Consider the following 10,252-nt stretch of genomic DNA (forward strand, 5'->3'; position numbering starts at 1 on the left):
CGTCCCAGTCCCCAATTCTTAAGCATTTATCGACGCTCCCTGCCCAGTCCCCAAATCTTATTCATTTAGAAACGCTCCCTGCCCAGTCTCCAACTCTTATTCAATTATAGACACTCCCTGCCCAGTCCCCAATTCTTATCCATTTACAGACGCTTCCTGACCAGTACCCAAATCTTATTCATTTAGAGACGCTCCCTGCCCAGTCCCCCAATTCTTATCCATTTGCAGACGCTCCCTGCCCAGTCCCCAATTCTTATCCATTTACAGACGCTCCCTGACCAGTACCCAAATTTTATTCATTTAGAGACGCTCCCTGCCCAGTCCCCAATTCTTATCCATTTATAGACGCCCTTTCGGGAAGCCTCACCGGGTAAAGCTTCACCATCGCCATCCGCAGGGATACAGATGGGATTGTTCCATCTTATTGTGGCCCTGAGGCCCTGCTCCAGCTGTGTGAGCCCGCAAAGTCTTCTCGCACTTTGTGAATATCCCGCTCCAACTCCGAACCCGCAGCTCGAGCTGCTGACAAAGCTCTCTACCGCGCCTGCGCGCCCCGCTCCTGTCACAGATCGGGCGGATTCTAGGCCGCTGAGAATTCTGGGTATCACACCTGTCATTAATGCTCTTATTTCAGCTGAAAGGTTTTATTACGTACATTTCATGTCCTGGAATCGTCGTGAGTGTTTTCTTTTGCACCTGTCAGTGCCTGGGAGGATAGAGTCAGCTTCACTTTGTAGCCATGAGTTTCTGGTGTGAGAAAGTGGTGTTTAACTCAGTATATTTCAGTTTTTGGTCTGTGACTGTGGGTATTATTCAATACCTGTTTGTTTCTGCTATTGCTCTGTGAGTTTCACCACATATCTTTCAACAACTTGTATGTGAGCATCAGCTTTTGTCGAGATCTATCAGTTTCTGAGAAGTGAGAAAGGGTTTGATTCTATCCCTATCAGTTTCTGTTACATGCATGTGTCTTTAATCTGCACCTCCTCTGAGTGTGTCTTCGTCTCTGTACTTGTAGGTGAATATGTGTTTTGCTTTGTATCTCTCAGTCTTTGAAGTGTGAGCCTGGGTTTGTACCTAATTTCCTTTGTACCTTGCAGTTGGGATATGAAAGAAAGAATTTTACACGTTACCTGCCAACTGCTGCTACGTGACTGTGGGTTTCACACTGTATCTGACAATTTCTTGTCTGGTAATGCGAAGTTTACAGAGTACCTGTCACTTTCTAGTCCAGGACTGATTGGTTTTACTCTGTCCCTAGCATTCGCTGGTATGTTAGTGTGGGGTTTCCATTGTACCTGTCAGTTTCTTTTATGTGAGTGTTGATTTCACTCTGAAAAGAATCATAGATCATAGAATAGTTACAGAACAAAAGGAAGCCATTCAGCTCATAGTGCTTGTGCTGCTTCTCTGCACGAGCAACTCAGCTCATGCCACAGACTCATGTATTCCATGAAAACATGCAATTTTTTTCACTTCAGATAATTATTTTATACCATTTTGAAAACCATGGTTGAATCAGCCTCCATCACACTCTCAAACAGTGCATATCAGATCTTAACCACTCGCTGTGCAAAAGAAGTTTTTCCTCATGTTGCCTTTGGTTCTTTGGCCATTCACCTTAAATTGGTGACCTCTGGTTACAGAGCCGTGAATAATATTCCCCATTGCTTTCTCAGCACTGATGGATTGTGAAGCGGGAGATGGCCAGAAGTCCCACTGAGCCGCACTGACCCCGAGCTGGGAATGAAATGAGATGAAGTTCAATCTTTCACAGCGAGATGCTGCAGAGAGATAAGAGTCCTGAATCAAAGTGAGACTTTCTCATACTTTTGATGAATTTCATTTCAAACACTCCTTGTACTCTCTGCTAATGAAGCCTTAAAAAAGGGAAAAACAAAATGGCACTCAAACTCACCACCCTGAAATTAAAAGTTTCATGTTTGACTGACTGAACTGTCACTTCTACTCGGTCTCTTATTGGATGGATGCAACTGTATTCTTCAACGCAGGGGTGGCATTCAAATCCTCCCATGGGTCCACATGTCAGACTGAGTTCCATGTTGTAGATTCAAGCAAAGGAAATCTGTTCAGTTCCAAAACTATCAGCGAAATTGAAGCTCATTACAATCATCATCATCAGAGGTCAGAACTACCTGGTGAAAGAAGACAATCTGAAGAAGGATCCACAATTATTCAAAGGCATCGACAAAGTGAAAAACAAGAAAATCGATGAGTCAATGCAAGCCAAACAACAGAAACACTGAAGAATTCCATTCCATTCCAGTCCAGAACCCAGTCCTGTTGTTTTTGGAGTCAGGTCACAATTACTGCAACAACTTTATATTCCTACTTGGCTATCTGTACATTTAGTTAATCAAGCTCTTTGAATCCAGCTTTCTGGTCCTCAAGCAGGCTCCATATGGAAATCAATTCCGCCTTCTGCAAGGCTGAAACCAATCAATGACCTTAAACTAAAAATGCCAAAGAAGAAGGGCTTGTCTAGGATTTGAACCCAGGATCTCTCACACATTAATTAATCACTCACCCTAAGCAAGAATCATACCCCTAGATCAACATGCCACTGATATTAGAACTTCCTTTTAGCTCCTGTGGAATTTCACTGGCAGCCAAAGCCGATCATCCATTTTTTTTTCAGAGCAAAGCAACATCCTGCAAATTCTGAAATAAAAACAGAAAGTGTTGGAAATGTTCAGAAACTCTGGCAGCATCTGTGGAGAGAGAAACAAAGTTAACCTTTCAGGGCGTTTACCTTTTGTTTGAGCCATCCTTTCACACTGCTTCTGTCCACCCAATCTCACTTTCTATTTTATCTAGATTCCACCCACTCACTACTTAAATACATTTATCATGAATTCCTCATATCTTTTAATAATGACAATTTTATATTTCTGGCCTTTGCTTTGGACTCCACCACAAGTGGAATCATGTCTCCACCAACCCAATCAAACCCATTCACTATTTCCTCACATTGCAATGTTTCTTTCACCCTGACAGACGATGGAATTTCTGCTGCTTGATTGCAGTTCTTGCTTCCTGCCAGTAGATGTCACCTCACTCCAGTGCAGTGAAGGTGACAAATCTGAGAGCACACAACAAGAAGTAATTGTTCACGTTGTTCATTGTTCAGTGAACAGGTCCCTCTATTCCTGCACACTCTTTAGAACTGTGCCATTAAGTATATATTGCCTCTCCCTATTCCTTCTGCTAAAATGCATCACCTCACACTAGTCGCTATTAAAATCCATCTGCACCTGTCTGCCCATTCTGCCAGCCTATCACTGTCTTGTTGCAGGTGGTTCATTTCATCCTCACTGTTTGCCACTTCTCCAAGTTTGGTGTTATCGGCATATTTTGAGATTCTACTCTATATTCCAAGATCCAAGTCATTTATCTGTAGCAAATAAAAAGCAGTGGTTCCAGCAGTGACCCTTGGGGAACAGCACTGTCGACAACCTTCCAGTCTGAGAATGAATCATTTATTACGACTTGCTGTTTTCTGTCCTTAAGCCAATTTTCTATCCAATTGGACACTGACCCTCCTATTCCATGAACCTCAATGTTGTTAATCACCCTTTTATGTGTCGCTTCTTAAAATCCATATAAACAACATCCACTGCATGCCCTTCATGAACCTTCTCTGTTAGTTCATCAAAAAATGCAGTTAGATTAGTCAAGCATGAACTCCCATGTATATATCCATGCACACTCTCCTTAATTAACTCAAACCTCTACAAGTGACTGTTGATTTTTTCCCTGATTATTCTTTCTAAAACCTTACCCACCACTGCTGTTAATCTAACTGGCCTGTAGTTAGCCGGACTGTCCTTGCACCCTTTCTTGAATAAGGGTGTCACATGCAAATGTCACTGTTTAATCCTCTGACACCTCCCCCGTATCCAGGGAAGATTGGAAGATTATAGAAAGCCTTTCTGTTATCTGCATCCACATTTCCTTTCGCAATCTGGGATGAAAGCCATCCGGACCAGGTAATTTATCTTCCTGAAGCATAACCAGACTTTTCAGTGCCTCCCTCTCTCAATTTGTACCCTCTCCATTGCCTCTACACTCTCCACTTCTACTGATATTTTGTCAAATTCCACTTCCTTAGTGATCATTGATACAAGGTACTCATTAACTAGATTAACATTGCCCTGCAGCTGTAAGTATATATTACCCTCTTTGTCCCTAATGGGGCCCACTTCACCGCTTACTACCTGCTTATTATTTAAAGACTGCTCAAAGCTTTTTGGGTTCCCTTTCATGTTGACTGCCATTCTATTCTCGTGGAGATAGAGAATAAGCTAAATATGGAAGATATAAATATTTCCCATCCTTGGGTGAGGTGGAATTTTTTTATGCTGTGAGTGGTAATGTCCTGACCCACGAGTGTGGTGGAAGTAGAGACAATCAATGATTTGAAAAGGAAATTGGATGGATACCTGAAGCAAAGGAACTTGCAGGAGGAAAGGGATCGAGCAGGTGAGTGGAACTGAGTAGCTGGCTCCGATAATTGCTGCAGTCACTTCGATCCCCCTTAATTTTGTACAAGGTGACAATGTTTGTATCACGCATGTTTTGAGCCCTTGTTGAGCTGGACTATGGTGGGCTCACTGTCCAGTTCCTCCATGACAGGGAAGTCTGGAATGGCACTGAGAGCTACTTCAATGACAATGTTCTCCGTTATGTAGAGTTCAAGATAATGCTCCAGTCACCTTTCCATCTGCTTGTTAGGTTCAGTGATGATCACCCCTCTCTTTGTCTTCAAAAGGTGCTGATTTAGTTACTACTGGGCCCATTGCTTTCTTAATTCCTTCATACATCCCTCTAGCATCCCCGGATTCAGCAGCAGAGTTTTAACCAGTATTGATTGGTGCAGTGCTGAGCAGTCTGCAGAGACTTGTTTCTGGCAGCTCTGAGAGCATCTAGATGTTGTTTGCTGGGGACTTGTTTGTAGTTCATGTGGGCTCTCCTCTTAGTTACAGTAACTGACTCCATTTCAGTCCAATAAGCCTCAAACCAGTCAGCATTCCTCCCATCTCTTTTCCTATACACAGTGAGTGCAGAGTTATAGATGGTGGTGTGCAGATGATTCCACTTTGACACTGCACTGAGGCCTTGAGCATTGTTGTCTGAAAGAGCCTGATCGAGGATGTTGAGGAACTCCTGGGTCAGTGGTTCGGCAAGTGTTGATCAAAGGACGACCTTTCTTCATGGATGGATGAAGCTTCCTTGTCTGAAGCCTGACCTTGTTACACACCAGGGAGTGGTCAGTGTCACAGTCAGCGCTGTGATAGCTGTGAGTGATGAGGACACTGCTGAGGGTGGTATGTCTGGTGATGAAAAGGTCTAGCTGGTGCCAGTGGCGTGATCTCGGATGTCTCCAGGACACCTTGTGGCACAGCTTGACCTGGAAGTAGCTGTTCATCACACAGAATCCATGGTGACAGCATAGCTCCAGCAACCTCTGTACATTTTCGTTCATCTTGCAAATCCCCTGGTGCTCTATGCACATTGGCAAAGCTGTGTAGTCAGTATCCAAGCTTGTGTTGAAGTCTCCTAGAAGGTACAGTCCCTCAGTGCTGGGAATTCTACTGATGGCAGTGTCAAGTGTCACATAGAATTGATCCTTGACATCTGGGGTGGAGGTGAGTGTCGGGACATAGATGCACATGAGATTAACTGGGCCCACGCTTGCTGACAAGTGAAGAGTAAGAAGTCTCTCTGAGCCTACTGTGGGTGGTTCACTCAGCTCAAGTAGCGTGTTTTTTACTGTGAAACCCACTCCATGCTCACGAGTTGCCTCTTGGGCTTTCCCCTGCCAGAAGAAGGTGTAGTGTTTCTCTTTGAGGGATCCACTTTGAACGAGTCTAGTTTCTTGCAGCACAGCAATGTCCACATTGAGCCTTGTGAGTTCTTTGTCCATCAAAGCTGTCTTGTGTGTCTCATCAACCTGCAGAAGGTTGTCAGTAAGGTCAGGACACATGGTCCTTACATTCCAGCTTGTGATGTGAAGGACTGGTGTCTTCTTTGTTGAGTTTGTTTTTCTTGGTGCATAGATTATCAATCCGTCTGTTCAGAGATGATTCTCTAAGCTTCAAGCACCCATTGAAGCAAGCAGGTCGTGGCTTCACAGCACCTAACTGACTGGGGGCTGCCCAGCTTGGAGTGAATGGTAGCTATCCAATGAGACACTAAGAGCTCTCCCACTGTCCGAAGTAACCCCTGGCGCTCATACTCTGCACCAATTCAATGAGAGCTTATAATCAGTAACTGTTTATTCCCGGGTTGTGCTAATGTTTAACCAAGAAGCTGGAGTGTCCTCTCCAGGGCACAGGCCTGGGCAAATAGTATGGAGACCCTGAGAATCAGGACCCCCTCTCAGCATTGCTAGTATTGTCCAAAGGAAAGGAAAAGCCAGTACTGTTTGTTAACAGCTCTGCTGTTGGAGTTGCTGGAAAACTGCCTGATAAGTAACAGGTAACAGCCTCCAGGACTCCACTCCGGATTTACTCTCCAGGTTTACTCCCTCAGCCTTCTTATTCATTTATTTCGAGATACAGTACTGAAACAGGCCCTTCCAGCCCACCGAGTCTGTGCCGACCATCAACCACCCATTTATACTAATCCTGCATTAATCCCGTATTCCTACCACATCCCCTCAATTCCCCTACCACCTACCTACACTAGGGGCAATTTACAATGGCCAATTTACCTATCAACCTGCAAGTCTTTGGCTGTGGGAGGAAACCGGAGCACCCGGCAGAAACCCAAGTGGTCACAGGGAGAACTTGTAAACTCTGCACAGGCAGTACCCAGAATCGAACGCGGATCACTGGAGGTGTGAGGCTGCGGTGCTAACCACTGCACCACTGTGTCTTCTCGAGACACCCATCGAGAAGTGAGACTTTTTGCCCAGAGATGGGGCTCTGTTTCTTGGCATCAGGATGGAACCACACACCAGTGGGCCTGTATGACATGCACAAGGATATCACACACTGCCCCATCCCTGGTACAGATCAGAGTCAGACACTGAACAGATTGCAACCCACAAGGACATCAGAACCTTCCCGCTCTCTGGGACAGGTCAGTGTGACACACCAAACAAACAGCACCCCACAGGGACCTCATAAATGCCACGTCCCTGTGACAGATCAAGGTCAGACACTGCAAATATTGCAACCACAGGAACATCACAAACTGCCCCATCCCTCGGACAGCTCGGGGTCTGACATTGAACATATTGCAACAACAAGGACATTACTGTATAACTCCCTCCATTCTGAAAAACAAGCATTCACCCTACTTTTTACCCTGCAGCCAATTTTGGATCCACACTGCCACTGCCCCTTTAATCCCATCTGCTTGAATTTTGTTAACAAGTCATAGAGAGATGCAAAACTGAAACAGGCCATCCGGCCCACTGAGTCTGTGCTGACCAACCACCACCCATTTATAGTAATCCTACACCATAATCCCATATTCCCTACCACATCCCCACCATTCTCTTACCTACACTGGGGACAATTTACAACAGCCAATTTACCTATTAACCTGCAGTCTTTGCTTGTGGGAGGAAACCAGAGCACCCAGCAGAAACACACACAGTCACAGGGAGAACTTGCAAACTCTGCACAGGCAGTGCCCAGAACTGAACCTGGGTTGCGAGAGCTGTGAGGTTGCAGTGCCAACCACTGTGCCATTGTGCTGCCCCAAGTCTAGTTTATGGTACCTTTTCAAACACAATTTTGATGTCCAGACACGCACCATTAACCTCACCACCCTCATCAACTCTCTCTGAAACTTCATCAAAGAAATTAATTCATTAATTATTTCAGACACAATCTTCTGTTAACCAATCTGTACTGGCTGTCGTTTATTAGCCCATGTTCTACCAAGTGACAGTTAATTTTCTCCTGGATAATTGTGTCTAAAAGTTTCCCCACCACCGACATTAGACTAATTGGTCTGTAGTTCCTGGGTTTATCTCTCTTTTTAAACAGGGCTGTAATATTCACAACCCTTGCAGACTTATCTTTTAATTCTGGAAAGTCTATTGCAGACAATCACTTTGGGCATGACTTTAACCAATTAAAGCAACAGGATACTTGATTAATAAGTCCAGAACTTTTATTGAGAGTAAAATAGTACTTAATAATTGAAAGTAAAATTATACTTAACAAACTTGGGGAATATAACTTTACAGCTCTGGGGACTGGTCGAGCTTGGTCTCAGAGTGTCACGGTCCTCTTTGTCCAGTCGAGATCCCTCATCAGGTGGAGAACTTGGTCGATGATCTGAGCCTTTACCCCAGAGGCCTTCTAGTGTTCCTGCACACTGAAACCTTACAAGATCCCTACTTTTAACACCTGGATGGCCATCACACCACCATGTAAAATAATAATTGGTCCTAGCTGTTGCTAGGTACATTTAATTAGTTCTTAATAATGTCTTCCACTAACAGTCACCTGTCCTCAGAATCTCAGATATGAGTACAATGGAGTGGTTTCACACTGTCTCCCAATCTGATCTGAAACAAGTTTCCTGTTCATTAAATCTAGACTCTTGAAGGTCACGATGTACCATACCATGGGTTTTATCAGGGGTCCGAGAAAGGTCCATTGTTTAAATAAATTTAGCTGAAACTGTCCTTTCCCACAAAGACACAGAAACACACAGTAATTAGATTGAACAAACTTTAAATGAAAACCCATTCTCTCTAAAATGTTTATTGATTCATTAATTATAACTCAATCAAGATTCATTACTTTTACAATCATCTGTTTCAGGATGGGTAGCTACTCATTAATTATACAGGATATAAACGTTAGTATTGAACACAAAATGGGTCCTTTGGTCATGTGTTCATTATAAAATGGCATTCTTAACGTTGTTAATTATGACAATGGATACATGATAAAAATGGTCAAGTTAAACTAAGATCGAACTACCCAAGCTTACCTCCATCCTCCAGTCCTCTGGCATCATTCGCATATTCAAGGAGGATTGAAAGATTGTGGTTCGAGTCTCTGCTATTTCCACCCTGACTTCCCTCAGCAACCCAGGATGCAGCCCATCCAGACCGGGTTACCTGTAGACAGGTGTGAGCACTGCTAACCTTGTAATTGTCTCCTCTATATCTATTTTCATCCCCTCCAAATTCTCCACTTCCTCCTCCTTTACTGTGACATTTGCAGCACCCCTTTGTTTTGTGATGACAGATGAAATGTACTTAATTAGTACCTCAGCCACACCCTCTGCCTCCACAGGATCTCCTAATTGACCCACCCTTTCATTGACTGTCCATATGTTGGTAAAAGACTTCAGTGTTCCCAGTTATGTGACCTGCTAATCTTTTCTCATACATTCTCTTGCTGATCTCATTTCCTTTTTCAGCTCTCCTCTGTACTTTCTGTATTTGCTTGTTTCTCTACTGCATATGAATCCTCACATGATTTCGATATGAATGATTTTTGAACTATTTTGTTGAAGGATTGAGTTTTGTAAATTTCTCCCTAGCTCCCCTCATGGTCAGGCAGAAAGTTTAACTGCTGTGTTTTCAAACAGCAACAGCTTTGTTTGAAAAGCCATTGGGACAGGATTCCGGGTTTTAATCCAGTCACAAATCTGTTTCTGATGTCTTGTGGCTCCAGCTGTCACATCACCTGTCAGAGGATGACCTCATAATTGACCCAGTCATGGAGCTGTGGGTTGATGTTTAAATTGTTTCAAAATAATTTTCCAGAAGGACAATCAAAATGAATCGATATATAAAAGGTAGATTTTGTGAATTTGTGCTCCCAGTGGAAATTCCTGCAGAGTCTGCTGGTTTTCATATCCCCAATGCCCCACAGGAAGCTCTGTGCTCGGAGTCTGTATTCATTACATCAACATTATACAGAATCATTTCATGGGAGACCCCAGTGTGAATTGTAGACAGGTGGGTCAGTTTCAACTTTCAAAGTAACACAGAAGCAAAATACTGCTGATACTGGAAATCTGAAATAAAAACAGAAAATGCTGGAAATACTCAGCAGGTCTGGCAGCATCTGTGGAGAGAGAAACAAAGTTAACGTTTCAGATCTGTGACCTTTCATCAGAACTGAGCTGAAATTGTCTGAGGGACTGAGATTGTGGAATCAATTTCAGGGTCAAAGACATTGTACTTGGTAAGGATAGGAAGATGGAGATTATTAAGTACAGTGCAAAAATATAGATGCTTTCACATTAT

Source organism: Heterodontus francisci, unplaced genomic scaffold, assembly GCF_036365525.1.
Source record: "Heterodontus francisci isolate sHetFra1 unplaced genomic scaffold, sHetFra1.hap1 HAP1_SCAFFOLD_286, whole genome shotgun sequence".
Classification (NCBI taxonomy): Eukaryota; Metazoa; Chordata; class Chondrichthyes; order Heterodontiformes; family Heterodontidae; genus Heterodontus; species Heterodontus francisci.